The sequence below is a fragment of the Sciurus carolinensis genome, chromosome 13 (genome assembly GCF_902686445.1).
Source record: "Sciurus carolinensis chromosome 13, mSciCar1.2, whole genome shotgun sequence".
NCBI lineage: Eukaryota > Metazoa > Chordata > Mammalia > Rodentia > Sciuridae > Sciurus > Sciurus carolinensis.
The window spans coordinates 40082985-40109250 of record NC_062225.1 but is presented as its reverse complement, the minus strand read 5'-3'; the positions used below and the strand labels follow the sequence as shown (position 1 = coordinate 40109250).

At 35.9% G+C, this 26266-nt stretch overlaps 1 pseudogene; it reads right to left on the bottom strand.

The window, feature by feature from the left end:
- Nucleotides 1-1018: 1018 nt before the first annotated feature.
- LOC124962870 (bax inhibitor 1-like) overlaps nt 1019-26266 on the bottom strand; it is a 71151-nt pseudogene continuing 45903 nt past the window's right edge.

Sequence of the window (26266 nt, the reverse complement as noted above, 5' to 3'; positions counted from 1 at the left end):
AATCAGAAACTCTGAAAACCAGAATACATTTTTAAAGCACTGAAGGGGGGAAAAAAAAATCTGTCATGTAGGATCATATATTTAGAGAAAATATCTTTCAAAAATGAAGGCTAAAGAAAATAAACACTGAGACAATGTATCTAGCAAAACTGCACTACAGGAAGTACTAAAGCAACTTCTTCAGTATAAGAAAAGTCATACCAGAGGAAAATTTGGATTTATACTAAAGAATGAAGAGTTCCAGAAGTGATAAGAATTTTCCCCCTCAATCAAAAAAATTTAAAGATAATTAATTTAATAAAATAACAGCACTATTTTAGGGCTGTAGAAGTAAAATGTTTGACAAAAATAGCTCAAAGGGCTCAAGGAGGAAATGGAATTATATTGTCTAGATAGATCTGACATTTTACATGAAGCATCATATGATTGAAGGTAAATTGTGACTAGTTAAAAACATATATTCTAAACCTCAGAACAGTTGTCAAAAATAAAACAGGTACGGTTAGTAAATCAACATGTAGATAAAATGAAATCCTAAAACAAACAAAAATGTGGGACAAACTGAAATATAGAAGAGATTTGTGTCCCGAATGACCCATGGAACTGATATATCAACTCTGGACTCACTACCTCCTGACTTTTCTTAAATTGAGAAACAAAATTCTATCTTGTTAAATGCATCACTATTTTGTGTTCTGTATCATATGTAGCTAAACCGAAATGGAACAACCACAGCCAACAGTTTCAACAAATTGAGTATATTTCTCAGAATCAGAGAGACTCCAACATTGCCTAGAATTTGGCTACATGATTAGCAACTTCAAAATAGTTCTGGGTCTTGTATATTTGGGACTGAGTTCATCTTTTGTATAAAGATCATTTACTATTAGTTCAATCAGTTTTTTTTTTTTTTCTGATGCTTTTCATTATCACAGAACATGCCACCTGTAATGTGTACTAAGAGGACATGAAGGGTGGAGGGAGAGAAAGTCAAACTAGGTAAGGCTGGATGGTCATTTCACTTCTCTTTCTTTTTGTCTTTCTCATTCATAGCCAGGATCATCGTAAGTTTTCTAAAGAGAGTAAGGAAATCTAAGAAGAGATCAACACAGTGCCAGACATAATCCTTATTGCCATTTCCAGCCTTTTCAATAATGAGTTGAGTATCAAAAAGGACAAAGCCATACACATTCACCAGCCCCATATACAGGTTTGCCTGGAAAAGCCAAATGGATCCAAAGAAAAGGTTCCCCATGGTGACAAGAGCATCAGGCTCATGGCTGACATCAAGACATTTCCCAGAAAGAGGTAACTCTGGCACCTGGTGTAGAGGGCACTGAGGGTGAAGCAGATAAAGATCATTGCTGTGCCTATGAAGGCCTGGGAAGGATGCTGGGATTGACAGTAGTGCACAATTCCAGAGCAGGACACAGGTAATTCCTGTAAAGAAAGCAAATCCAGTGAGAAGTCCCAGTCTTTTCTGTTTAGTTTCACGGCAATGAGGTGTTGCCATCATCCAAACCAGGGAGTTCAAGGCAGAGTAGGCCAGCCTAAATGAAATAAGTGACCACGTGGAAACAGGCTCCCGAAGCCACCAGAAACATACAAAGGGCAAAATGGGCATAGACCTTCTTCAAGTGCTCTGTGTCAAGGAGGTTATATGTGAAAAAATTTTAAAGTACATCAAAGTTGATCTTTCAATCAATTAAGTTCATGGTTCTAGAGTCTCTGCAACACAGTCTCTGCTCTCCTTAACCCACTTTTAAGAGACCTACCAGCTCTTATAACACCAGATGTACTCTCAATCAGTTTTTCTTGAAGCATAAGTACATATAAATGCTTAGTACAGTCATTAGAGTACAGTAAATGCTCAGTTAATATACAGTATTTTGAAACCGAGCTTCAATAATTAAGGTAAATATAGAACAATTGAGACATATACTGGGGTTTGTACTACAAATCCAGTTGTAGAAAAGTGATATTCATTTACGTATCAAAATCTGTGATGCCTTTTTTGAAAAATCTGTAATCCTTTGAGTTCAGAACTGTTCAGTCATGAAAATTAGTGTACCTCCAGTTACCACCGGCTCACTCTACGTAGCTAATGTTAACATCTACATTTCCTTAACAAAAGCAGTTATTCTTTTGTTGTTTATTTGCAACAAAAAGTATATTCAGCTACCTAGTCATTTCCTTCAGAAAATGGATCCCAGGGAGCTAAGCTTTTTTGGATATTTTAAATTTTAAAAAGATTCTGATCTGGGGAAGTTGCTTGATAAATTTCAACAAGTTTCCTGATCCATTCAACTTTATCAAAATCAACTAAGGTTGTTTCTACTTTTTCCCAAACAAACATGAAAACAATGCTTAGGATATGAACATAAAGAAAAATCACAATATAGATACCTGTGTTAGTCAGCTTTCCGTTGCTAAAACAAATACCTGAGATAAACGACTTATTAAGAGAAAAGAGTTATTTTGGCTCACAGTTTTAGAGGTTTCAGTCCATGAGTAATTGACCTTGTCGCTTTCAGCATGGAGTGAGGTACCACATAGTGTGTAGCATCTGGCAGAGCAAAATCGTTCACTTCATGGTTGGGAAACAAAAGAAAAAGCAAGAGGATTAGACTAGGGTCCCATTATCTCCTTCAAGGGCACACAGTCATTCACCTAAACACCTCCCACTAGGCCCAAGTTCCTAAAGGTTTCACCACCTCCCAATGGGAAGCAAGTTTTTACCACATGGATGTTTGGGGAACACCTAACCTCAAACTTTCACAGTTCCTTTCTCTAAAACAACATGCAACAAATATAATTTGCTGGTAAATGATACTGAGGAAATTAAACAGACCAATCTTTACTTGTAACTTGAAGTAACTATTATAAACTTTTCTTTCATCTTTCATTGCAAATATTTCATCTGCTGCAAATAAACAGATCTTTTCAGGTTTTGTCTAAATTTTTCATAGCTTATGCTTAAAAATGATTATATCCTCTCATGATAAATTCCTGACACACTTCCCTTTGGGACCAGGAAGATCCTAGTCAAACATATCGACATATTGGACTCTTGCTGAGATTCTTGGTTTTGAGAGCAATAAAGTTGTGTGTGTGTGTGTGTGTGTGTGTGTGTGTGTGTATTCATTTTAATATTTAGATTTTTAAGTAGGCTAACTCTCAGAACTCCTACCTTCCAACATTCCTTCCCAAAAGAAAATAATTCTCTCCTAATGTCCTCAAAGTCTCCAAATAGATTATAGTTAACATGGAACATGTTCCTATTTTAAACCTGTGAATGGCACACAATTTGAAGTCCTGGGCTTTCACTCAAAAGATTTGTAGGCCCCAAATGCTAGCTCTGACATTTTAGATACATTTGGAAAATGTCAAAGACAATCTAGTTAAGATTTTAATGTTTTAAAGGAATATGCTTGTTCACTGAAGAATAAAGCCTGTGTATGCAAGCAGTCATTTTGGAAGATCAAAAATATTGTGATCCAGGCATGGTGACTCACACCTGTAATCTAGCAGCTTGGAAAGCTGAAGCAGGAGGATCACAAGTTCAAAGCCAGCCTAAACAACTTAAAATATATTTTTAAAAATACGTTAAAAAAAAAAAAAAGGTAGGGGATGTCGCTCAGTGGTTAAGTGATCCTGGTTCAATCCCCAGTACTAAAAAAAGAAATATATATATATATATATATATATATATATATATATATATATATGAAAAATGAAAAGTGAAAAACTCATGAAGATAATAGATTGTGTTTTCATCTCTAAAATTCATTTGTTTGCTCATGGGCTAATTGCTTAAATTTTCATATCTCCAATTTCATGCATTCATTCTTCCATCAAATACTTATTGAATATGTACTCTGGTACCAGGTTATGGATGCAAATATTAATTAGTCATGATCTCAACCTTCAAAAACCTGACAATAAGTTAATAGGTAAGAACAATAAAGTTTTATAGGTTCTTTTCTAGATGCATATTTAGGGAATAGTGGGAATGCAGAGAAGGGAATAATCAGTTTTGCATGAAAAACACTTCAGAGCTAAGGTGGCAATGGAGCTGAATCCTGAAAAATGAGTAGGTGCTCACTAGACAAATGGGAACATGTCAGCAGACCTACAATTTCAGAAAAAGATGCAGGAGGATGAAATAATTGGGCCCATAAGGGTGTGGCACGGGCACCTGGATGATGAGGTTAGGGCAATTTTCTGAGAGTAGATCATAGAAGTCCTTGTATACCACGCCATACCAACGAGTTTGGCAATGAGGATCTGTTGAAAGATTTTAACAGAGGAGTGATACAAAATCATACTTGTGCTTGAGTAGAGTGACTAGCTAAGCGAACATGCAATAATGTGGGACAGATATCACAGAAAAAATGAAGTAGCATATATATTTATGTATCTACATCCTCACCAACCTTTTATTATTTTCTGTTGTTTTCATTTTAGCTATTCTAGTGAGTGTGTAATTTCCCATTGTAATTTCTTGAATGATTAAAGAAACTAAGCAAATATTAATACTGACCATTTAGAAATCCTTTCTTTGAAGGATCTATGTTAAAATTTTGCCCTTTTTCTAGTATGTTGTCTTTTTTCTTATTGATTTGTAGTTCTTTATATGTTCTAGTTACAAGTCCTTTATCAAATATATAAAGCTATGATATTTTCTTCTACCTGACCTAGTCTTTTTTTTGTTTGTTTGTTTTACCCCTCTGAGGTGATTCAAATCGCGGCCCTTCCACATGCTAGGCGAACTCTCTCCAAAGTGAGTTATTTCTTCAGCTCCCTGACCTAGTCTTTATGTAAGTTTTTCAACTTGAGATTCTCCTACTACAAAGGTAGTATTAATTTAGACCTTATCCTCAACAATGAAGGAACTTTGGGTTTAGATTTATAACAAGAAAATTTTTCCTCTATTCAGAGATAAGGGCAGACATTATAAATAAATTATTTGCTACTTGTCCAGTCTGATGGACAAGCTTGTTCTAGTTCCTTTGCACTGACTGTGAAGCTCTTTGAAAGTCCAGGCTTTAGCAGAAGTCCCCGTTCTACCCCGTTTCTCTGCAGGGATGAGGATACATCTTACATCTTCTGTCCCATCTGTGGAAATTAAAACCCTGGCCCCCAGCTCCTCAGGACTCTTATTAGGTCCCTGAATTTGAGTATCCCCTAATCATACATTTTTTTTTTTCTCCTCTGACAATGGGGATTTCTTTTTCTCTCAACATCAATTATGTATTTCACTGTTTGTTTGTTTAATTTACCTAAAATTTCCATGCATTTTGTATCAGAAAAAGTGGTCCCAGTTTGATATAGGAACCATGATATAGGAACCTATTTTTCATTTATCCTTGAAAACTGTATCAGACATTTTGCTACAACTCTTATTATTTTTTTTTTTCAAATTATTTACCAGTACTTTTAGGGACACACTTTACTTTCTAAAATGTGATACTGATTAGTCAATAGTTGTTTAAGTAAAACAAATGAAAAAACAAGTAAACAAAAAACCCAAATTGTCTGTTAGGCCTTTCCATCTTCAGAAACTTATTACATTGTTAGGGAATACTGGGGAGCTGGGCCAGGTGGGGAGAGGGTTTAGTGTAACAGCCATGTTTAAATTTGGTAACTTAGAAGAATGAATATTAACTCTCTATACTCAGTTTAATTCTGCCTATTCCATCCAATCCTTCCTTATTAGTTTCCTCAAGTATCAAATTGTTCCCTACACTCTCCAGTTTGTTTGTAATCTCTTCATGGACCTGGATTTTGTCAATTGAACACTCTTGTTTGAGCTCTGCTTCTCTAAGGATGGATTCTGCTGTAATATTTTCTCGAATGGTTCCCCCATGCAGTTTCACATCCTTCCTTAATCATCTGGTATCTCCTCCTGTTCTTCCTGCCCCCACAGTTACCTCTCAGAGATCAGTTGCTTCACAACTCCACCCTACTGTGTCACTGTACAAAGCTTCCAGCCTCCCAACCTGAGTCACCACACACCCCCTTCTAGTTTACCAGCCTGGCTCCTGCCCCCAGCCTTGTCTTGACTCAGATAAATATCAATATCACATATTTGCATAGATGCAGTTTTATTTGCTAGACTTGGCTAACCTGAGCTATTTTGATTGGTGGAAGATTTTTTTAAAAGCATGTTTTAAAAATCTTCTTATTATAGAAAATTTCAATATATACAGAGGAGAGAAAGTAGTTTAATGAATCCCACGTAATCTCAACCAGCTTCAACAGTTTGAACTCTTGGTCAATCTTATTTTATCTCTACCTCTACCTCACCCACTGGTTCATTTTGAAACAAACCCCAGATTCCATATAATTTCTTCTGTATTTCTATTTGTGACTCTTAAAAAGGGAGGATCTTTTTTCTTTTCTTTTCTTTATTTTGATACAGGGATTGAACCTAGGAGAGCTTTATCACTGAACTGCTTCCCCAACCCTTTTTTGAAATTTTGAGACAGTGTCTCACTAACTGAGGGTCTCACTAAGCACTGAGGCTGGCCTTGAACTTGAAATTCTCCTACCTCAGCCCCCCAAGTCATTGGGATTACACATGTGTGCCACCAGATGTGGTGGGGGTATCTTTTTTTTCCCCAAAGTATAAACACAATGCCACTAACATACCTAAAAACAAAAGCCCTGAATATTTTTTTAATACTCTCATATATCCAGTTTTTTTTAGATGAGATTCAAATAAGAAATATAAATGCCTTTAGTTGATCTATCTCTTACATCTTTCTCTTAAAACAACAACTTTGCATTATGGAAAATTTTAGGGATAGTAAAGGTCATACATAAAACAAAGCCTTGTTCTTCAAATGTTAGCAGACCAATCATCCTTCCCCACCTCTTCACTCCTTTTACTATTATTTTTGTATGTATGTGTGTATGTTCTTATAAATCTTTATTTATGAAAACAAACAGTTGACTGGATTTGATCCACAAGCTGTAGTTTACAAGTCCTTATTTTTTTTTATTGACACATGATATTTGTACATATTTTTGGGTACAATGCAATAATTTGATACATCATATAATGCAGAGTAAACAAATTGGAGTAATTAGCATTTCCTCTCCTCAAATATGTATCATTTCTATGTATTAAACCCTACTGCTATTCTTTTGGGTGATGGCAACAGAAACTGTATCACTAGAATTCTGCTTCACTCTCACCCTTAACATTTTCCTCTAGGAAGGTAGCCAACCTAAGATACTTTGTGGAGTAAAATCACAGAAACAACCCAGCACTCTCTTGGGAACCTTAACCATAACAGTGGCATCCCCAAGCTGAGTGAGATTAGCATCCCTCACAAATGCAAACAGGATTCCTGTCCAACTCTCCAGAGTTGCCTCTCCTAGGATATACTCACATTGAGAATGCCCTAAACCATAGTATGTGTTTCCTTTTGCTTATTAAATATCTTTTTGCTCTTAGTTTTTCCTCTGGATATGAGAATGTCAAAGAATATACGTAGGCAGTTAAAAAAAAATCCTTTGGTTTTTTTTTAGAGGGAAGATGCTAAAAAGCCCACTAGTGCAAACTTTTAAAGAAAGCCTTTTGGCTATGCCAGGAACCATGGCACACACCTATAATCCCAGAGATTTGGGAGGCAGGAAGATTGCACTGGAGGCTAGCCTCAGCAATTTAAGAAGGCCCTAAGGAACCCTGTCTCAAAATTTAAAAAAATTAAAAATGCTGGACTGGGGATGTGGCTCAATGGTAAAATGCTCCCCTAGCATGTGTTAGGCACTGGGTTCCATCCTCAGCACCACATAAAAATAAATAAATTAAATAAAGGTATTGTGTCCATCTACAACTAAAATATTTTTTAAAAAAATGAAAAGTGCTAAGGATGTAGCTCAGTGGTAAAGCATCCCTAGATTCAACCAGTAGAACCAAAAACAAATAAATAAGTAATTAAATAAAAAACTCTTTAAAAGAAAGTCACTAAAAACATTACTATGACAGATACTGACATTTTCATTTCTTAATATTCAGGAAAATTGTGAGAAGTAATGCTTACCTCTCAGATAAGTTCAGTAAATACTCAGAAGTACTTTCCTAATTTATAAGTATAAAAGGGAATTCAATAAAAAGCTTGTTCTACTCATATAAAGTAGTAAGATTGATATAAAATAAGAAAATAAGCCCTTTCATAATTGCAAATTCAGCTTGAACAGTTTATACAATTTCTAAATTTCCTTGTTCAAGTAGAACCATTTACAACTTTTGAGATTATTTTACTATCCTAAGCAATTTGTTGCTGTTCACTCCTCAACCATAGCTATCTACTCTCATCTTTTACTCTCCAGTTCCAAATTCCAACAGATTATTCAACTGGAGGCTTAGAGTGAGCTAGGAGTTCTAGGCAAGTAGGCAATACTTAAAGGGCAAATCAGAACATGTCTAATTACTCTGAAGACAGATGCTATGTAAAGCTTCAAGAGGTAACAAAGGACCAGATTAGTGATTGTGTGTAATGTTAAATTTAGAATCAGATCTGAGATTTGGGAATGGTCTTTAACTAGCAGTAATTGTTGCCTCTCACCTTGCCCCTTGGAAAAATGTCTGCTATGTTGCAATCACTGAGCAAATGCCAAATGCCTTCTGGGTTGTTCTGATCCTGCCAAGAATACCCCCCACCCACTACAACCACACTCTCCACTACTCTGTGGGAAAGTCTTTGAATTTCCAGTCTCCAGCATGCACCTAAATCCTGGTCACACAACTTAACAAATGGGTGGTTCAAGCAACCCCTTAGATTGCTTGAGTAACCAAAAATGTCCAGGGAACAGAAAAGAATTAGGGCAGGGGTGGTATATGTGCCTGTTTAGAGCTTTATGTGTGACTCTTGACAATTTCTTCGGTGGAAGAAATTGCCATTAGAATTCTGCTGATGTTAGAATTGATCATCATTGTGTGTCTTGATAAATAATCATAAAAGGAACACAGTAAGAAACTCATTCTGAAAGTATAGAGCAATGAGATTGATATGAAATAAGAAAATAAGCTCTTTCATAACTTGAGTTTCAGTTAAAATTGTTTATTTGATTTCTAGATTTAATTGTTCAATTACAACTGTGAACATATATACTTATGAGATTATTTTACTATCCTAAACAATTTGTTTCTACTTACTCTTCAACAATAGCTATCGACCCTCATTTTTTCTCCCTGTTTCCAAATTCCAACAGACTAATTGATGGGAGGATTAGACTGGGTTACTGGTTAAGAACAAATAGATGATACTTAAACACAAAGAAATGGGAAACAATGCAAACATTTGACAATTTTATTCAATTATTAAATGAGTTAGGTATTGAGATTTATAAATATAACCATTCTGAATTTTTGCTGATAACATGGAATTGTGGATTCATCTGTTGATGTGGTTGATTGCACATGAATAAAGGCAAACATTAGTGCCTGATAACACAGGCAAGCTGGTTGGCTTAGAAGAAAACTTTCAATCTACCTTTGTAAATGGGGCAGAGAAAACGGAGTCAAATCACATAGTAAGAAAAAAAAAAAAGAAAAAGAAAACAAAACAACACAACAGAAAAGATAGGTTATCTCACTGTTCAATATGGTAGAAATGTCAATTATTTTGAGACCATTTAGCAATCAAAATAGGACACCTAATCCAATGAAAGGAAAACCTCTGAGCTGTCGCTAATAATGTTAATAATAATAATAAGATGAAGAAGAAAGAAAAAAATAAAAGGTTTAAAAAGGTTTATACCAGGTTGGTGATGTAGCTCAGTGTTAGAGCACTTGCCTAGCATGCACAAGGTCATGGGTTTCAGCCCCAGCACCATAAATACATACATAGATACATACATATATAAATAGAAAAAAGAAAGAAGAATATGCCCAAACTCACAAACTTTATTAATTCAAAAATGTTTTTTAATAATTTCAACTCTTTTTTAAATAATTTGATTATTTCATTCCCTGGGCCAAAGAGACTAGAAGCAATAAAAATGTTTTTCCAGTTCCTGTGAATCCTAACATTATGGATTAACTACATTTGAGGGATAATTACATGAACAGCTAACTTAAACCTCTGTGGTAGGATGATTCCTTTAGTTTTTCAGAGGAGTAAACAGATGGAGACAGATGGATTAATTCACCCAAGATCATACAGTAGAAAGAGGTAGAGTTAGGATTCAAACAAGTATTTTACCATTGCACAGACTTTCAGGTATAAATGGCAAACCCTAGGGACTGTGTAGCAGAGGTGAGAGTCAGAGAAAGTTCCTGCTTTCATAGCCTAGAAGTAACAGGAAACAGTAAGAGAGGTAGGAGCTCAGCTGTGGGACAGGAAAACTGATACTGACATCAGAACACAGGAAAGGGAACTGAGGGCTGGGGAGCCCCAGACAGATATTATTTAATTTACTCTTTAAACTGTTCTGCAAAGCAGCAGTAGCATTTTTCAGATGAAGAAACTGAGGCATTAGAAAGTTGAATACATTTCTGGAATTGCTATTAGTAAGGAGTTGATCTGGGGTTGGAATCCAGGTCTGTTTGGATAGAGGTACAATTGCTTTTTCCAGATTCCCTACAACCAACAGTTCCAGTTTTAACATTTCATTTGAAACCATTTAATTTTGACTTTTATCTTAAAATATTTCAATACTATAGAGGGGAACAATCTGACATCCTTAGAAAGATCTTATTTTTACTTTGACTCCAAATGGTTTTAGCCTTTCCAGAGAGTTTTCAAAGATGAGTTCCACATTCATTAAAAACTTAGAGCATTTAATTAATAAGGAGTAATTGATTTTAAAAAGGTCTTCTAATTGACTTCAGAAATATTATGAAGTATGGTCTGGGTTTATAACACCATAGGGAGATCTATTTATGACACTTTATTATGCCAGAAATGCTCTAAAAATTCTTCTGTTTAAGCCTTCATATAGTACATATATATTGGTTCATATGCAACTTAGAAAAGGTGCATCATTTATTAGGACAACATCTCCACAATCTTAAAAGAATATGCTCCTCCTTTTAAAAACATTTACTATAATTATATTTTCTAAGCAATTATTTAAGTATTGAATTAGTATGACAGGTCTTATCAAAGCAATAATTGAATAACTGGCCTAGAATAGTACTTGGTACACCTAGATGTAACTCATATATTAGACTGTTGAAAAGAACATAATGTCCTGCTTTCTTTCCCTTTAAAAGAAAGGAAACATTTTAGGAGTTAGCAGGATAAAGATAGGACATACCTATTTCCTGCCTATCAACAAAAATACTGAAAGGGGACCTAATCTTCTATTACTTGGCATTGTCTCAGAAAAGACTAATTCTCTCTTTTTTCTCCTTACAACTTTTAAAGGGTTCATATGTTCCATATCTTAGGGCACATTGCCATTTTTCATTTTTTTTTGTTTCTTTTTAGTTATATATAACATTAGGATTCATTTTGACATAATGATACAAGCATGGATTATAATTTGTTCTAATTCAGCCTCTAGTACTTCCCCTTTCCTTCTCCTTCTCCCTCTCCCTGTTCCCTTCCCTATATTCTATGAATCTTTCTGATATTTACTTGTAGTTTTTTTTTTTTAATTAGTGTCTTGTGAATGTACATGATGGTGAGATTCACTATGGTATATGCAAATAGGAAATAGGATATGTAAATAGGAAAGTTAGGTCAGATTCATTCCACTGTCTTTCCCTATTCCAGCACTCCTTCCTCCCTTCATTCCCCTTGTCTACTCTATTAATATTTCTTCTATTTTTTAAAAATTATTTTTATCCCTCCTTTATTTTGGATTAGATTCTGCATATCAGAGAAAACATTCAACCTTTGACTTTTTTGGAACTGGCTTATTTTACTTAGCATGACAATCTCCAGTTTCATCCATTTCCTGGCATATGCCATAATGTCATTCTTCTTTATGAATGAGTAATACTTCATTGTGTATATATACCACATTTTCTTTATTCATTTATCTGTTGAAAGGCAAAATAACTATAAATGTTGGCAAGGATGTGGGAGAAAAGGTACACTCGTATATTGTTGCTGAGACTGCAAATTGTTATAACCACCCTTGAAAGCAGTATGGAGATTCATCAAAAAACTAGAATTGGAACCACTTTTCATTTTTAAAAATTTGTTGTTTTTAAAAAATTTGTTCTGTTTAGATATATATGATAGTAGAGTGTAATTTGACATTATACATACATGGAGTATAACTTAGGATCCCATCCTTGTGGTTGCATATGATGTGGATGTCGTGTATTCATACAGGAACATAGGAAGGTTATGTTTGATTCATTCTCTCTTTCCTATTCCCATCCCCTCATCTTTCATTTCAGTGTGGCATATTTTCAATATCCTAATACCTGTGCTTTGTATACAATATAGGTAGCTTCTAAGACTTACTTGCTACTGTGTCATACTTAATGTTACATATCTTTTGTAACTATTGTGACATATTTATTACATATAAATTAAGATTTTAAAATTACCTATTCTCTGGGATTAATCTGTATAATTAGCTTATACTATGACCATAAAGATATTTTAAAAAATTTTTAGATGTTGATGGATCCTTACTCATTTATTTATATGTGGTACTGAGAATCAAACCCAGTGCCTCACATATGTTAGGTAAGCACTCTACCTCTGAGCCACAATCCCAGTCCCAAGATATTATATATATATATATATTTTTTTTTTTTTTTGCTTTTTTTTTTTTTTGCGGTGTTGGGGATTGAACCCAGAGCCTGAGCTGTATCCCCAGCTATATCTGCCAACTGAGCTATATCCCCAGCCCTCCAAGATATTTTTTGATGATGAGATCATAAGTGTATAACAAACAGAAAAGCTCTTGTGAACAATTATATATTTATATGGAGTGTATCTAAACATTGTCATAGAAAACTCAAAACTCAGTTCATATCAGGGTACTGGAAATAGAACATTCCTCTATGTATTTGATTTCCTGGTGGTGTATCTCTATAAATACCTAAGAAATGATGCAAATTCACATAACAATTGCTAACAGCCAAAATTTCTACAAGTGCTAACAAAGGTATGTTCGTGATAGTTGTATCAAGGATTCCTATCTTTGCAGTTCATAAACTTATGACTAGACACAAAAAATACAATGCAGTTTGAGCATTATTTTTGGTGTGCATGATGATAATTTGCAGAGACCATTTAAACAGACCTAAAATACATAAATTAGATCTGACACTTCTAAAGAGAACCCCTCTCTTCTCACTTTGGAGAAAATCATTTGCTATTTTACTTAATTATTTTTCCCTTAGGACTTAAGGGAACCCATAACCTGAATAAATTTTCTAACATATTTTAAATAATGTACCATAAAAGATTACATATAGTAAACTCAAATTTAATTGGATAAATTTTTACGAATGTGACTGTTAAATAATATTCTCTTGAAATTTAATAGTGATCTTCAAAGTTCATAAAATTTTCCCTTTCTTAAATGAAATATTATCCAACATGTAATTGGAAAAAACTTACATATCTTTACATCTATTCATTGTGTGATTGACCAATATAATCTATAAGTATGCCTCAGTTAGCTACTTAAAACAGCCAATGAACTAGATGTTAATTTTTAAACTTAAAGAGAGCATTAGTGTTTTTCTAAATTTTCTCAATTTAAGTTCATCACCTGGGCAGAGCAAGATCTTTTGCTATCCTTTATGATCACACCTATTCCTTCTATAATGTCATTCTACTTCCTTCAGTGTTCATCAGAATGAGATTCAGAAGCAGTTCTTTTTTTTTTTTTTAAGTTTTTATTTGTTCTTTTTAGAACATGACAAGAGCGTAACCCCATTCTTGTGGTTGTACATTATGTGGAGTTACACTGGTGGTGTATTCATATATGAACATAGGAAAGTTATATCTGATTCATTCTACTGTCTTTCCTTTTCCTATTCCCCCTCCCTTCCCTGTATTCCCCTTTGTCTAAGCCAATGAACTTCTATTTGTCCCCGCTCCCCTTATTGTATGCTAGCATCTACCTATCAGAGAGAACATTTGACCTGTGGGTTTTTGGGATTGGCTTATTTCACTTAACATGATAGTCTCCAGTTCTATCTATTTACTGGCAAATGCCACAATTTCATCCCAGAAGCAGATCTTAAGGCCTTATTTCACCATCATTTTTTCTCACTCTGCTCATGTATCATGTCTGTCTTTGCTGTACCGTTGATACTTTCTGTCTCTATAAACTTGACAACCTTAGGTGCCCCATATAAGTGAAATCATGCAGTTTTTGCCCTTTGGTAATGTGTTTTTTTTACATAGCATAATGTCTTCCAAGTTTATCCATGTTTCCTTTATTCTCTTTGTTTTGACTCTGTCTTCTTCCACATCATTCCTTGCCAAGGTCATCCATGACCCCCTGCCTCCTCCATACTATGGAAAACTGTCTTTATATTTCAATAGCAGTTCACTGTACTTGATAATTCTTGATACAGCCTCCTCTTTTCCCTTCAAAGACATCCTCTTGTGGTTTTCCTCCTACATTTGTAGCACTTCTTTGTGGTCTCCTCTCCATCTTAAAAACCATTTTTCTTAGGTGTCTTTGTATACTCCAAAGTCTATACTTCTCAGCTTATCTCCCTCACCACCACTTATGTGTTGACTCTGACTCTTCATCTCCAATCCATATTTCTCTCCTGAGCTCCAGGAAAGGTCCAACCTCTGTAGCAGGAGATCTCCATGTGAGCATTCCACACACAATATGTCCAAAACTTAACTTTCTATCTTATCCTCCAGATTTTTATCAAGTTAATGAATGGAACCATTCTCGAAATCATTCTTGACTCTTTGTTTTCCTACCCGTAACATTTAATTGATTTCTTAAGTTTACTCACTTTTACCCACTTACTATTCCTGCAATCTGTCCTCTTTCCTCCATTTTCACTGCTACTGCTATTTGTCAATTCAAATATTATTCCTGATAATAGACATTCTAATTGGGGTGAGATGAAATCTTAGAGTAGTTTTGATTTGCATTTCTCTTATTACTAGAGATGTTGAACATTTTTTCATACATCTGTTGATTGCTTGTAGATCTTCTGTGAAGTGTCTGCCCATTTCCTTAGCCCATTTATTGATTGGGTTATTTGTATTCTTGGTGTAAAGTTTTTTGAATTCTTTATAGATTCTGGAAATCAGTGCTCTATCTGAAGTGTATGTGGCAAAGTTTTTCTCCCACTCTATAGGCTCTCTTTTCACATTGTTGATTGTTTCCTTTGCTGAAAAAAAGCTTTTTAGTTTGAATTCATTCCATTTATTGATTCCTGATTTTATTTCTTGTGTTTTAGGAGTCATGTTAAGGAAGTCTGATCCTAAGCTGACATGATGAAGATTTGGACCTACTTTTTCTTCTATTAGGTGCAGGATGTCTGGTCTAATTCCTAGGTCCTTGATCCATTTTGTGTTGAGTTTTGTACAGGGTGAGAGATAGGGATTTAATTATATTTTGCTGCATATGAATTTCCAGTTTTCCCAGCACCATTTGTTGAAGAGGCTATCTTTTCTCCATTATATGTTTATTAACAAGAATGCAAGCAACAATTGGCGTTGGTGAGGATGTGGGGGAAAAGGTACACTCATACACCACTCATGAGGTTGCAAATTGATGCAACCACTCTGGAAAGCAGTATGGATATTCCTTAGAAAACTTGGAATGGAACCACCATTTCACCCAGCTATCCCACTCCTTGGCATATACTCAAAGGACTTAAAATCAGCATACTACAGTGACACAACCACATCAATGTTTATAGCAGCTTAATCACAATAGCTAGATCGTGGAACCAACCTAGATGCCCTTCAATAGATGAATGGATAAAGAAACTGTGGTATACATACACAATGGGAATATTATTCAGTCATAAATAAGAATAAAATTATGGTATGTGCAGGTAAATGGATGGAGTTGGAGAATATCATGCTAAGTGAAATAAGCCAATCCCCCCAAAAACAAAGGCTAAATGATTTCTCTGGTAAGCAGATGATGATACGTAATGGGGGGGAGGGTAGTAAGCCAAGAATGGAGGAAGGACAGATTGTGTAGAGGAAAATGAGGGGTGGAGAGGGGGCAGGGGGAAGGAAAGATAATAGAATGAGACAAACATCATTACCCTATGTACATGTATGATTACACAAATGGTGTGACTCTACTTCATGTACAACCAGAGAAATGAAATTTGTACCCCATTTGTGTACAATGAATCAAAATAATAATAATAATAAAAAAGAAAAAAAACTCCCAAAACCAAATATTATTCTTTCTGGAATTAATGTTGTAGCATCCTAATAAGACTGCTTCTTTTCCTTCTTCATTTCATTTTCATCAAATTTGATCATTTCATCCTCATCTAACATTTTCTCCACCAATTTCCAGAACAATCTTCCGACAAAGCAAATCCAATTATGTTATGGTCTAAATACAATATTTGAATATCTTCCCATTGCCTATAGGAAGAAGTCCAGAGTCCTCAAAGCAGAGCTGCCATATTCTGCTGGATCTGGCCTTTTCTCACTCTTCCATCTCAGCATTTGCTACTTTCCCTTTTGTAGTATTCATTCCTACAGTTGTGATAAATGTCCCCAATACAATCCTCAGGCCCACCATGTCATTGCCTCTGTCACTTTCCTGGATACTTCCTGCTAGTTCATTACTGTAGATGGGTGTAGTGGATGCTGTGGAGTGATTCTTGGTTTCCTATATTTCCTCATGACAAAAGCACTCATTCCCCTTAATGTTGAGAGTATTGGCAACTGACCCTTCAGTTACATTTCATTCTGGAAATTGCCCTTGGTCAAAGAGAGCTTAAGGTCAATCTTGTCCTCCTAGAAGCAGCCTATATGCAATGAATAGTTGATACAGAAGTATAAAAGCCTGGTCCTGTTGCCCCAGCTGGTATAACACAAGCCATCCTAGCTCCATATTTCCCTGTGGAAAGGCTGAGGGCCTTGTAACTGTATCACCATCCAACTTCTCCTGCCCAATTCTGCTTCCTTCATTTCACCCTACAGGTACTGATCCTGAAAGCAAACTTCTTGCACACAGATTTCATCTGAATCTGTTTCCCAGGAAACAGAATAGCAACAGTGGGTTAGGATTCTCAATACCACATGCCTATTCCTATCACAGTTCTTATGCCACTATATCATAATTGTCTATTTACTTGTGGATCTATGCCTAAATATAGGGAGCAACTTGAGAACTGGGATTTTAATCTTGTCTTTTTATCCTTATTTGCTTTTCATCCTGACTCATTAAATCCTTCTGAATAAATGAATGTGTAAATGAGTGCATGAGAAATTGTTTTCTTCAAAAGTCTGGGGTCTTTCTTAAAATTCTAAGGTCCTTCCTGAACTTTTTTTTTTTTTTTTTTGAATAGCTTGAGAAAATATGAATTGTCTTTCTCAGAATGTATTTTAGGTTGATGACTTTTCATGCGTCATGAAACTACAAGAAGCATGGATTTAGAAGTCTGGGTTGAATTTTCACAGGACCATGATGTCCTAGTTTTATGATTTGGGGCAAATCATATAACCTCTTCATGCCTCAGTTTAGTCAATGGGAAAATAGTATTACCTAACTCATCAACACTGTTTGGTGGTAAATAAATGCAATAACATCTGTGTGAAGTGATGGAGTATAGTAGATGCCCAGTAAATTTTAGCTCTTCCCTTTTATTTCTTTTGAGATCAAATTCACCCTTCTGTGATAACTTGCAAAGAAATAAATTACAGTAGCTCAGTCATACTGAAACTATCTCATTAGCTCTCATTGTCTTTATTTCTCCCCACATGGCAAAAATCATTCTCTGTTACTATGCTTATTTTAGAAGGGGAAAGGGGCAACTGAAAGCATCTAACCAACCATGCAAGTCTCTACTTGCTACACGTTTTCTTATTTATTTATGAGGCATCAAATTTGCCAATGACAAGAAGTGTGGCTGGGTGTGTCTGAGAGTGAATCAAAGGTGAATAAGTCACATGAATGTAACCTTACCTGATGGGTTTCAGTGCAGTGGAGGAGGAGATAAAGTGATGAACTTAAGCCACCAATGAAATGTTAAAGAGAGGGTTGCAAGGTATCCCACATTTGGATACCTGATTCACTCATAATTCCAGTTTTCTATTTCTTTTTTTTAATTTTTTTAATGTTTTTTAAATTTTTTAATTTATTTTTATTGTAAACAAATGGGATACATGTTTCTGTTTGTGCATGGAGTAACAGCATACCATTTGTGTAATCATACATTTACATAGGGTAATGATGTTTGAATCATTCTGTTATTTTTTCCTCCCCCCCACCCCTCTCACCCCTCTTTTCCCACTATACAGTCCCTCCTTCCTCCATTCTTGCCCCCCTCCCACCCCCCATTATGTGTCATCATCAGCTTATCAGTGAGATCATTCGTCCTTTGGATTTTTGAGATTGGCTTATCTCACTTAGCATCATGTTCTCCAATTTCATTCATATACCTGCAAATGCCATAATTTTATTATTCTTTATAGCTGAGTAATATTCCATTGTATATATATACCACAGTTTCTTTATCCATTCATCAATTGAAGGACATCTAGGTTGGTTCCACAGTCTGGCTATTGTGAATTGAGCAGCTATGAACATTGATGTGACTGTATCTCTGAAGTATGCTGATTTTAAGTCCTTTGGGTATGGGCCGAGGAGTGGGATAGCTGGGTCAAATGGTGGGTTCTTAAAACTTGGAAAAATTACATTTCTCAGCTGTCTTGCTGTTGAGTGGGTCATGTGATAACCTCTGGTCAATTAGCTGGAAGAAGTATTTAAGAATAAGTGATCAGCTTTTAGCTAGAAGTAGTCTGAAATATTAAAAGACATATGCCATAAATAACTCCTGGAGCAGATTACACACACACACACACACACACACACACACAGACATACACACTACCCTTTTTTGTGCTAAATTCTGAAATATTCACATTAGTTATTACTACTGCAAAACTTAGACTTTCCTAATAGATGCATTGGGCCTCAGGATAATCTGAATAAATAAGACATCTCGGAAAAAGAAGAATCATGGCCAGCTGTTTTAGAAATTATAATTGGAAGGCTGTTCAGGATTCACTCTTGTCCATCTCTACTGCTCTGCCACTGAAGTGACTTAGCTTCTCTCTGGGAATCTGCTCCTTTTTGTCTATTTACTTTTGTTCCCACTTCTAGTTGCCAGGTACTACTTACCTGCATCTTGCATCATGTTTCTACAGCTTTATAAAGGGATGTAGAGAGAAAGAACCCAATTAGTCTACTTTGGAAAGCCATGAGAAAGTACTCTTGAACCAGGCCACCTCAAAGGTTACTGGGGACCATAAATTGGCTTTCTTTGAGTCATGGATACTCCCTCCCCAGTCCAATTAGCAACAGCCATGAAATACAAAACATGGCCATTTATTAAGTTTAAGGAAAGAAAATCTTGGGCCTCTGCCTTCTCCACAGTCAGGAGCTGTGGGTTAGAGTCCAGTAAGATCAGGGCTATCCATATGTAGGCACCGTGTTGACTTGTCTGGTAAACTAAGATATCTTCAGGTTAGTAGGAGAGAGGTTATTATTCCATTGCTATGCCCAGTGGACCTGGAGTTGGTTACACAAAGTGTTGGTTACACTGGAAATTGACCGGTGGTTTCTGAGTTGGGACACAATTTTTATTGAGCTGATGACACATCTTCCTAGATGAGACAGGAAATCCAGAGCCAATGATCCAAGGTCAACAGCAGATTTCTGGCCTTTTCGAGACTTGTTGATCACCAATTAGATGTTTGACTTTGAGAATGTTCTTGTATAATAATACACACAAAAATCAATAGTTGTTTAGGGTAATCTAGTCAGTCACTTAAAACTGTTTGATTTTAAATATAAATTATGAACTATTTCACTTCATCTTGGGCATTTAGTTAACTTACTTATAAGTGTGAAATCAGAGCTTCCCTTGACTTTTAATGTCACTGACCTACTAGCCATAGTGCTTTATGAATAATTCTTTCAAAGTATGGTAGTCCGTGTTTTGTGTATATTTATTTACCTTCCTCTTAAAATACTTATTTTCATTTAAAATTCTATTTAACATAGTTCTTTCTTGTTTAACTTTCCCTGAGACACGTTTTAATCTTTCCCTGAGCACCCCACTACCTCCTTAAATGACTTCGACTCCTTAATTGCTCTCCACCTAACTGCCAATCAAAACCCCCATAGCTTTTGAAGTGATCTCAGTTTGGGGTTAAGAGGAAATAAGCTAATTAAACTGCTATTAAACTCAGCTACATATTACTAGTAGTTATCTAACAAAAATAATGCAAACTTTTTTAAAGATCAGAAATGTTTTTCCTACTGTTCTTTAAATGATCACAGTTAGGTTGTCCCAACTTCCTTTTGACAGTACAAATGAAATGGAAGTCTCCAACACTAGTTTCTGATCAGAGATAGTGATGTATAAGATAGGCATGGCAGATTTAATATTTTTGAGAAACTATTAACATATTTCACATAATTAAGATGCTGTTATTTATAAAATTTATCCCTATTTCAGGAATGTTAAAAAGGAATAAAAAATGTGCATCATAAATTCTCCTGAAATAAGGCATATGGGTTGGTGCACTGTGGAGAAGTAACAGTGAGTTAGATGGATGCTGAACTTTAATTGAGACCATGTTTGACTTCTGCTTATTGGAATTTAGTCCCCAAAGTGGCAGTGTTGGGAGGTGGTGGAATCTTAAAGATATGAGGCTTACTGGCAAAAAATTAGGCACTAACCTCAGAAGGGATTAATGTAGTTCTCTCAGGACCCCAGTTATTTCTTCTAAAAGTGAGTTGTTATAAAGCAAGTCCACCCCATGTGCTTCTACACTCAGCTATTTCCCTTCTGTTTTTCACCATGTAATGACTTTGAGCCAGTTTCAGCAGGCAGGGCTCTCACTAGAAGGTAAACAGATGAGGTTGCCTGATATTGAACTTTCAGCCTCTACATCTGTGAGCTACCTAAACCGCTTTACTTTATAAAGTATCTAATCTCAAGTACGTTGTTATAGCAAACAGAAAATGTAATAATGCAACTTTTAATCTTGTTCCTTATTAACTGTGTAACCTTGGGCATGGCATTTAACCTCATTGAGTCTAGTGTCCACTTTTGAAAAGTGGAGAAAATAATAGCTGTAGAGTTATTAGTTGTTTTACATAAGATGTTGTATACAAAAGCTCTTGACATAGAGTAGGTGCTTAGAGGGTATATGTTGAACTTGAATGTACTTCTTTTAAGCACACTTTGGACTTGAGGGAAGAGGTTCCTGTCCTATTATGGGATTGATTAAAGAATGGAAAGGATCCTCTGGTTAGGAGAGTAAAGGCCTTAGTCTTATATGCCCAACCTCTTTTGCATTGTTGCAGACTTGATAGTATTTTTTTTATTCCTTTCTTTAATTTTTTCACTAACTCATTATATTTTTAGTCCCTACATTTTTTTCAGGTACTGGGGCTAGAGAGATCAATAAGACACAGTGATATCCATGGATTACAGTCAAATAGGAAAAGAAAGTCATGGAAGAATCAATTAGAAGCATTATTCTTTAAAATTTTGCAAACCTTTTCATTAAAGAAATAATTTTTTAAAAAGAGTCCCAATATCTTATGCAATTTGGAAAGTATAATAGAAACATAAGTGATTTAAAATAAACTCTAAGATAAAGAAAATTTCCTTCTTTTACTTTTCACTCTTGTTCGAGTTAATTTTGACTTTGGCATCAAGACCCATTTTGTTTTTCTTCTGCTCTCACACTCTGCATCTGTTACCTTCTCTGTCAGGCAAGTATAGAACGTAAATCATCAGGCAAGAAACAATAAGCACACTTCTAGAATATGAAAAAAAGTGGTAGACATAATTTTAGATATACCTGTTTTTATGGTGATTTTGCATATACTATATCTATCTGTAGAACTCAACACTTTCCTGGTGAGGTAGCTTGGCGTATTGGGGAGAACATAGGCTGAGGAATTAGAATAAATTAAAATTTTGGCTTTACTAGTTTCATGGGCAAGTCATTTAACTGCATTGAGCTTCAGTTTCTTCATTTGTAAAAATAAGTGATAGTAATATTTATGGGATTATAATAATGAACACATATGCCTACATGTAGTAGGCCTTTAGTAAGTGTTATTATTATTAAAACCCAAGAATGCAAAAAAATTATTTCTCAGTACTTGGTCAATTGTATAAAATACTCAAAATACTTTAATATAATACAAGTATATAACAGGGGCCAAATTTGTCCTTATCATATTAAGTAGGAAAGTGGTCATTAAAATTGCCTTAACCTGGGATACTTACTGGAACAAAGCCATTACCAGCTGTAATTGCCTAACTAGGTTGGTAAACTATGAGAACCCTGATGATACAGGTTGGAGCCTCATGGAATATGGAATGCGAAAACCTTTTCAATTTCATAATATGAAATTGGAGTCTGAAGTTCTTTGGGATTAGATATTAGGATATTTCATGTCTGATAAGTGATAAGTAGTAGCTTTGTTTTTAGTATCAATATCTGAACCCCTTTCTGTTTTGGGAAATTCTCTTAATAACTAGATGTAGGACTCATGTCCCACTACTAAAAAGCAAGCCCAGCGACTCAGTTAACATGTATTCCTAGGGATAAAGGCATGTCATGTGATCTTCCACTAAGGACTCTGGACTGGAGAGGCAAGGACAAGAAATAATTCATTTTAGTAGAAGTGATGGCAGCAACATCCAGTGTCCAGTGACGTCGGTGTCCAAGGGGTTTCCAGTGTCATTTCTATGTCTTATGAAGTAAAGAAGGAATGTCATTATAGCAATCCAGAGCACTCTAATGTAAGTGTTTGTCTGCTTCAATCTCTTAACTTCTCTGGGTTGTGACCCATTTCTTGAATCTGATTCTTTGGACTTTCCAACAATTCTAGGAGGTACCTATCAGTCTTGCCATTAAATTCGTTGTCTACTGAAGATTAAGTCCATTTCAGTTGTTTGCATCTAAAATCTTCTAGGGCAAATAGAAGAATCCAGCTGTGGGTAAAGTGGAGGTCAAAGCAGTCAGAGACTTCACAAGGAGGTAGTGAATATTTACTGATAGTTCATATGAAAATGTGCAGGTTCAAATGAAAATGTGTAAGTAATGTACATTTGTCAATGGGGTCCTCCATCAAGAGTACCTTCTAGTCTTGAAGACATATTTCTTAAACCCAGATTTTCATATCAATCAAAATCTCAGCTGATAACCAGAAGGCTGGAAATAAGGAGAGAAGGCTGGCTCCACAGAGGATAAAAAGTTCTTCTATAGGGAACAATTGAAGAAGGCAGCTCGGACAGCCAGACTCACTGTCATGATAGACAGCACTGCACCAACATGATCCTGATAGGTCATTTCATCTTGATTTTAGCCTGTCGTGGGAAATTAGTGCCAAGGAAGCAGCCAGTGTTTGTCATGTCTCATCTCTGTCCCTCAGTGGTTCTGGGATTTGTCTGGAGTTTGAGGAGTCTTTGTGCTTCTTAGGGTAGAGGATAAGACTTTGAATGAAATCCAGGAGGAATCCTGACTAATTCCCAGCTATCACAAATCTAGCTCTCCAGAAGAGGCAGGTAGGGGAAGGCATGGGCTCTGGAAGTGGTAACCCAGGTCATGGCTGAGGCTACAGTCAGGGAAAAAAACCAGGAGACCAGAATCTGTCAGGACTGAAAAACGGTAGGGAAAGCAGTATAAGAAACTGTGTAAAAAGAGGTATAAGACAAAGGCTGAGTGTGTCAGCTGTATGTGTTGATGCTGCCAAGGGGTTGGGCTTGATGGTGATTTTTCAGGCCTAACTTCAGAAGTCTCAGGAAACCAGCATTACTTCTTATTCACAGTGATATTAAATAATTAACAATTACTAGTTATAAAACAATGATAATTATAATTAATTATTATTAATTATTTACAATAGTAACAATAATAAATTCAATTTTTGCCTTCTGATACCATTCTGAGCCTGTATTTGCCTCTTCAGGGACAAAACTCACTGTAATCCTGTGACACGAATCCAAATGAGAGGTAGTCTTTCAAAATAACTGCATTTTCAACAATATATTGAGTCGAGCCTGCCCTTCCCAGCCCCATCTCGGGACAGGAAGAGGGCAACTGGCTACAAAAGCAAGTTTGGTGTCCTCTTATCCTTTGACAGTCTGACACTGTAACTGGGGACTGTGGCATTATGGAGCTTTGAGGAGATAGGGCCTTAAAAAGTGAGGGAATGGTTGGCAACAAGATGATCCCATCTCCTATCACTGTGTTTTAATAAAACCTGTTCTTCTGGCATACTTTTGCCAGAAGCACGCTGACGAATGCTTAAAAGCAAGTCAGGAGCAGTTCATGGGCAGTCATGTGGGATGGCAGTAAGGATGAAATGCTTTGTCCTGAAAGTCAGGCATAATGTCCTCTTGCCTCCATACACATCAGGACATCAGAAGAGCACTTTCTGTACCCTGTGTGGGATATTTTTAGAATCTTAGCTGCCTCAAAGTAGAAAATAAAACTCAACAGGATTTTTAACTTGTTTTTAATTTCTGTGTCTCCTTGGCAGCTGTAATATTATACATAGTAAATATCGAGGGGTAAACTAAACAGTCACATGGGAAAATGATATTTCACACCTCTATTTTGGAATTATGTGCAAAATTTGTCACATCCCTCATATTGAATGTGGCATAGTTAAATTGATAATCACCCCAGTTGAATATGATGAACTGTAATTAAATTATTAGTCATTGTTCTGTTGCATAAAAAATATTTGATTTCTCAACTCATGGATAAAATCTATAGTAAAGGTTGTTCCTTAAAAGCATTTTATCACTGACTTATGCAAGACTGTAAAAAACAGATTAGCAATAGCTAAAAAATGGAGTGAATAATTAGAGAATTATTAGGTCCTTTGTCAACGACAACAACTAAACTTTATGAAAATTTAGACACAATTTCTAATAGAATAATAAAACTCAAAGGGTTTTTGCTTCCTCCATAACTGAGCACTAGATCTCTGCAGTCCTCTGGCATGTATTAGCCATGCTTAAAATTCCCCTTTTGTGCTAAAAAGGAAGTGTTGGCAGAGCAAGAGGCTGGGAATGTTGCTATGCTGTGCTCCCTTTAACTTTGATTCCTCTTCTCTCCCCCTTGCTTACCATCTAGTTTTCATGGTTCTCTGCCTGAGTCCTGCTTCCCTCCTTGCCATTTGTGCTCCTGCTTCCTCCCACCTTATTTAGTCTTCAAGGGGATCTTTTTTCCTTTCCTTTCTCTTGTCTCCTTCTTCCTCCTTCTCTGTCTCTCAAGGCAATGATGCTGAGTGGTTATTAAGAGCATGGGTCTGGAAGCAGATTAAGGCTTCAATTCTGGTGCAATATATTAACTGAGTGACCTTGGGTAAGCTACTTAATCTCACTGTGATGCCACTACCTTTGTCAATCAAGATTCAACTAGGGAAACAAAACCTCCATAGCGGGACACACTGGGGAAGTGAAGGTCTGAAGAGGGTGTTGGAAGACGAGAAGGTCCACCTATCAGTCCATCTGAGAAGGTAGGCATGTCCAGCTGCTGAAATGGGACTGTAAATAGGGAACTGGTGGAGAGTCTGTGGGATTCTGTTGCCTCAGAAAGTTCATGTTCAAATATCAGGTGGTGCTGTGTTTGATCAATGGGGTGAAAGGTTACCCCAAAATAGAATGATGTGGAGTACAGGAGAATAGAAAGCTAAAACCTGCTGGTACCTCCATCTGCTTATTACTGTATTTAACTAGGATGATCTTCAGAGAACAATGACTGCTGCTTTACTTCTGCCTTCCAAATCTCATATAGATTTCATTTCTGGTCAAATCAAACCCAGGATCACACAGGGAAGAGAATTCTGGAGAACCTAGGTCTAGTTCAACTAGGTTGAGGAAGTAAAAATCACTAGATGAGTCATTTTCCAAAAGTACTATTAGGAGTTCATAAATCCTGGGATGTTGTGAAAAGTAAATGAGATTTAATAAATGCAAAAAAAGCATTTATCACAGTGTCTGACACATAGCAAGCACACAATAAATGTCAACAGTCATTTTTTCTGTTTCAATCCTTTTTCTCTCATGTTTACTCTTTTACCAAAACACCATTGTCATTATTATTGCATCAAC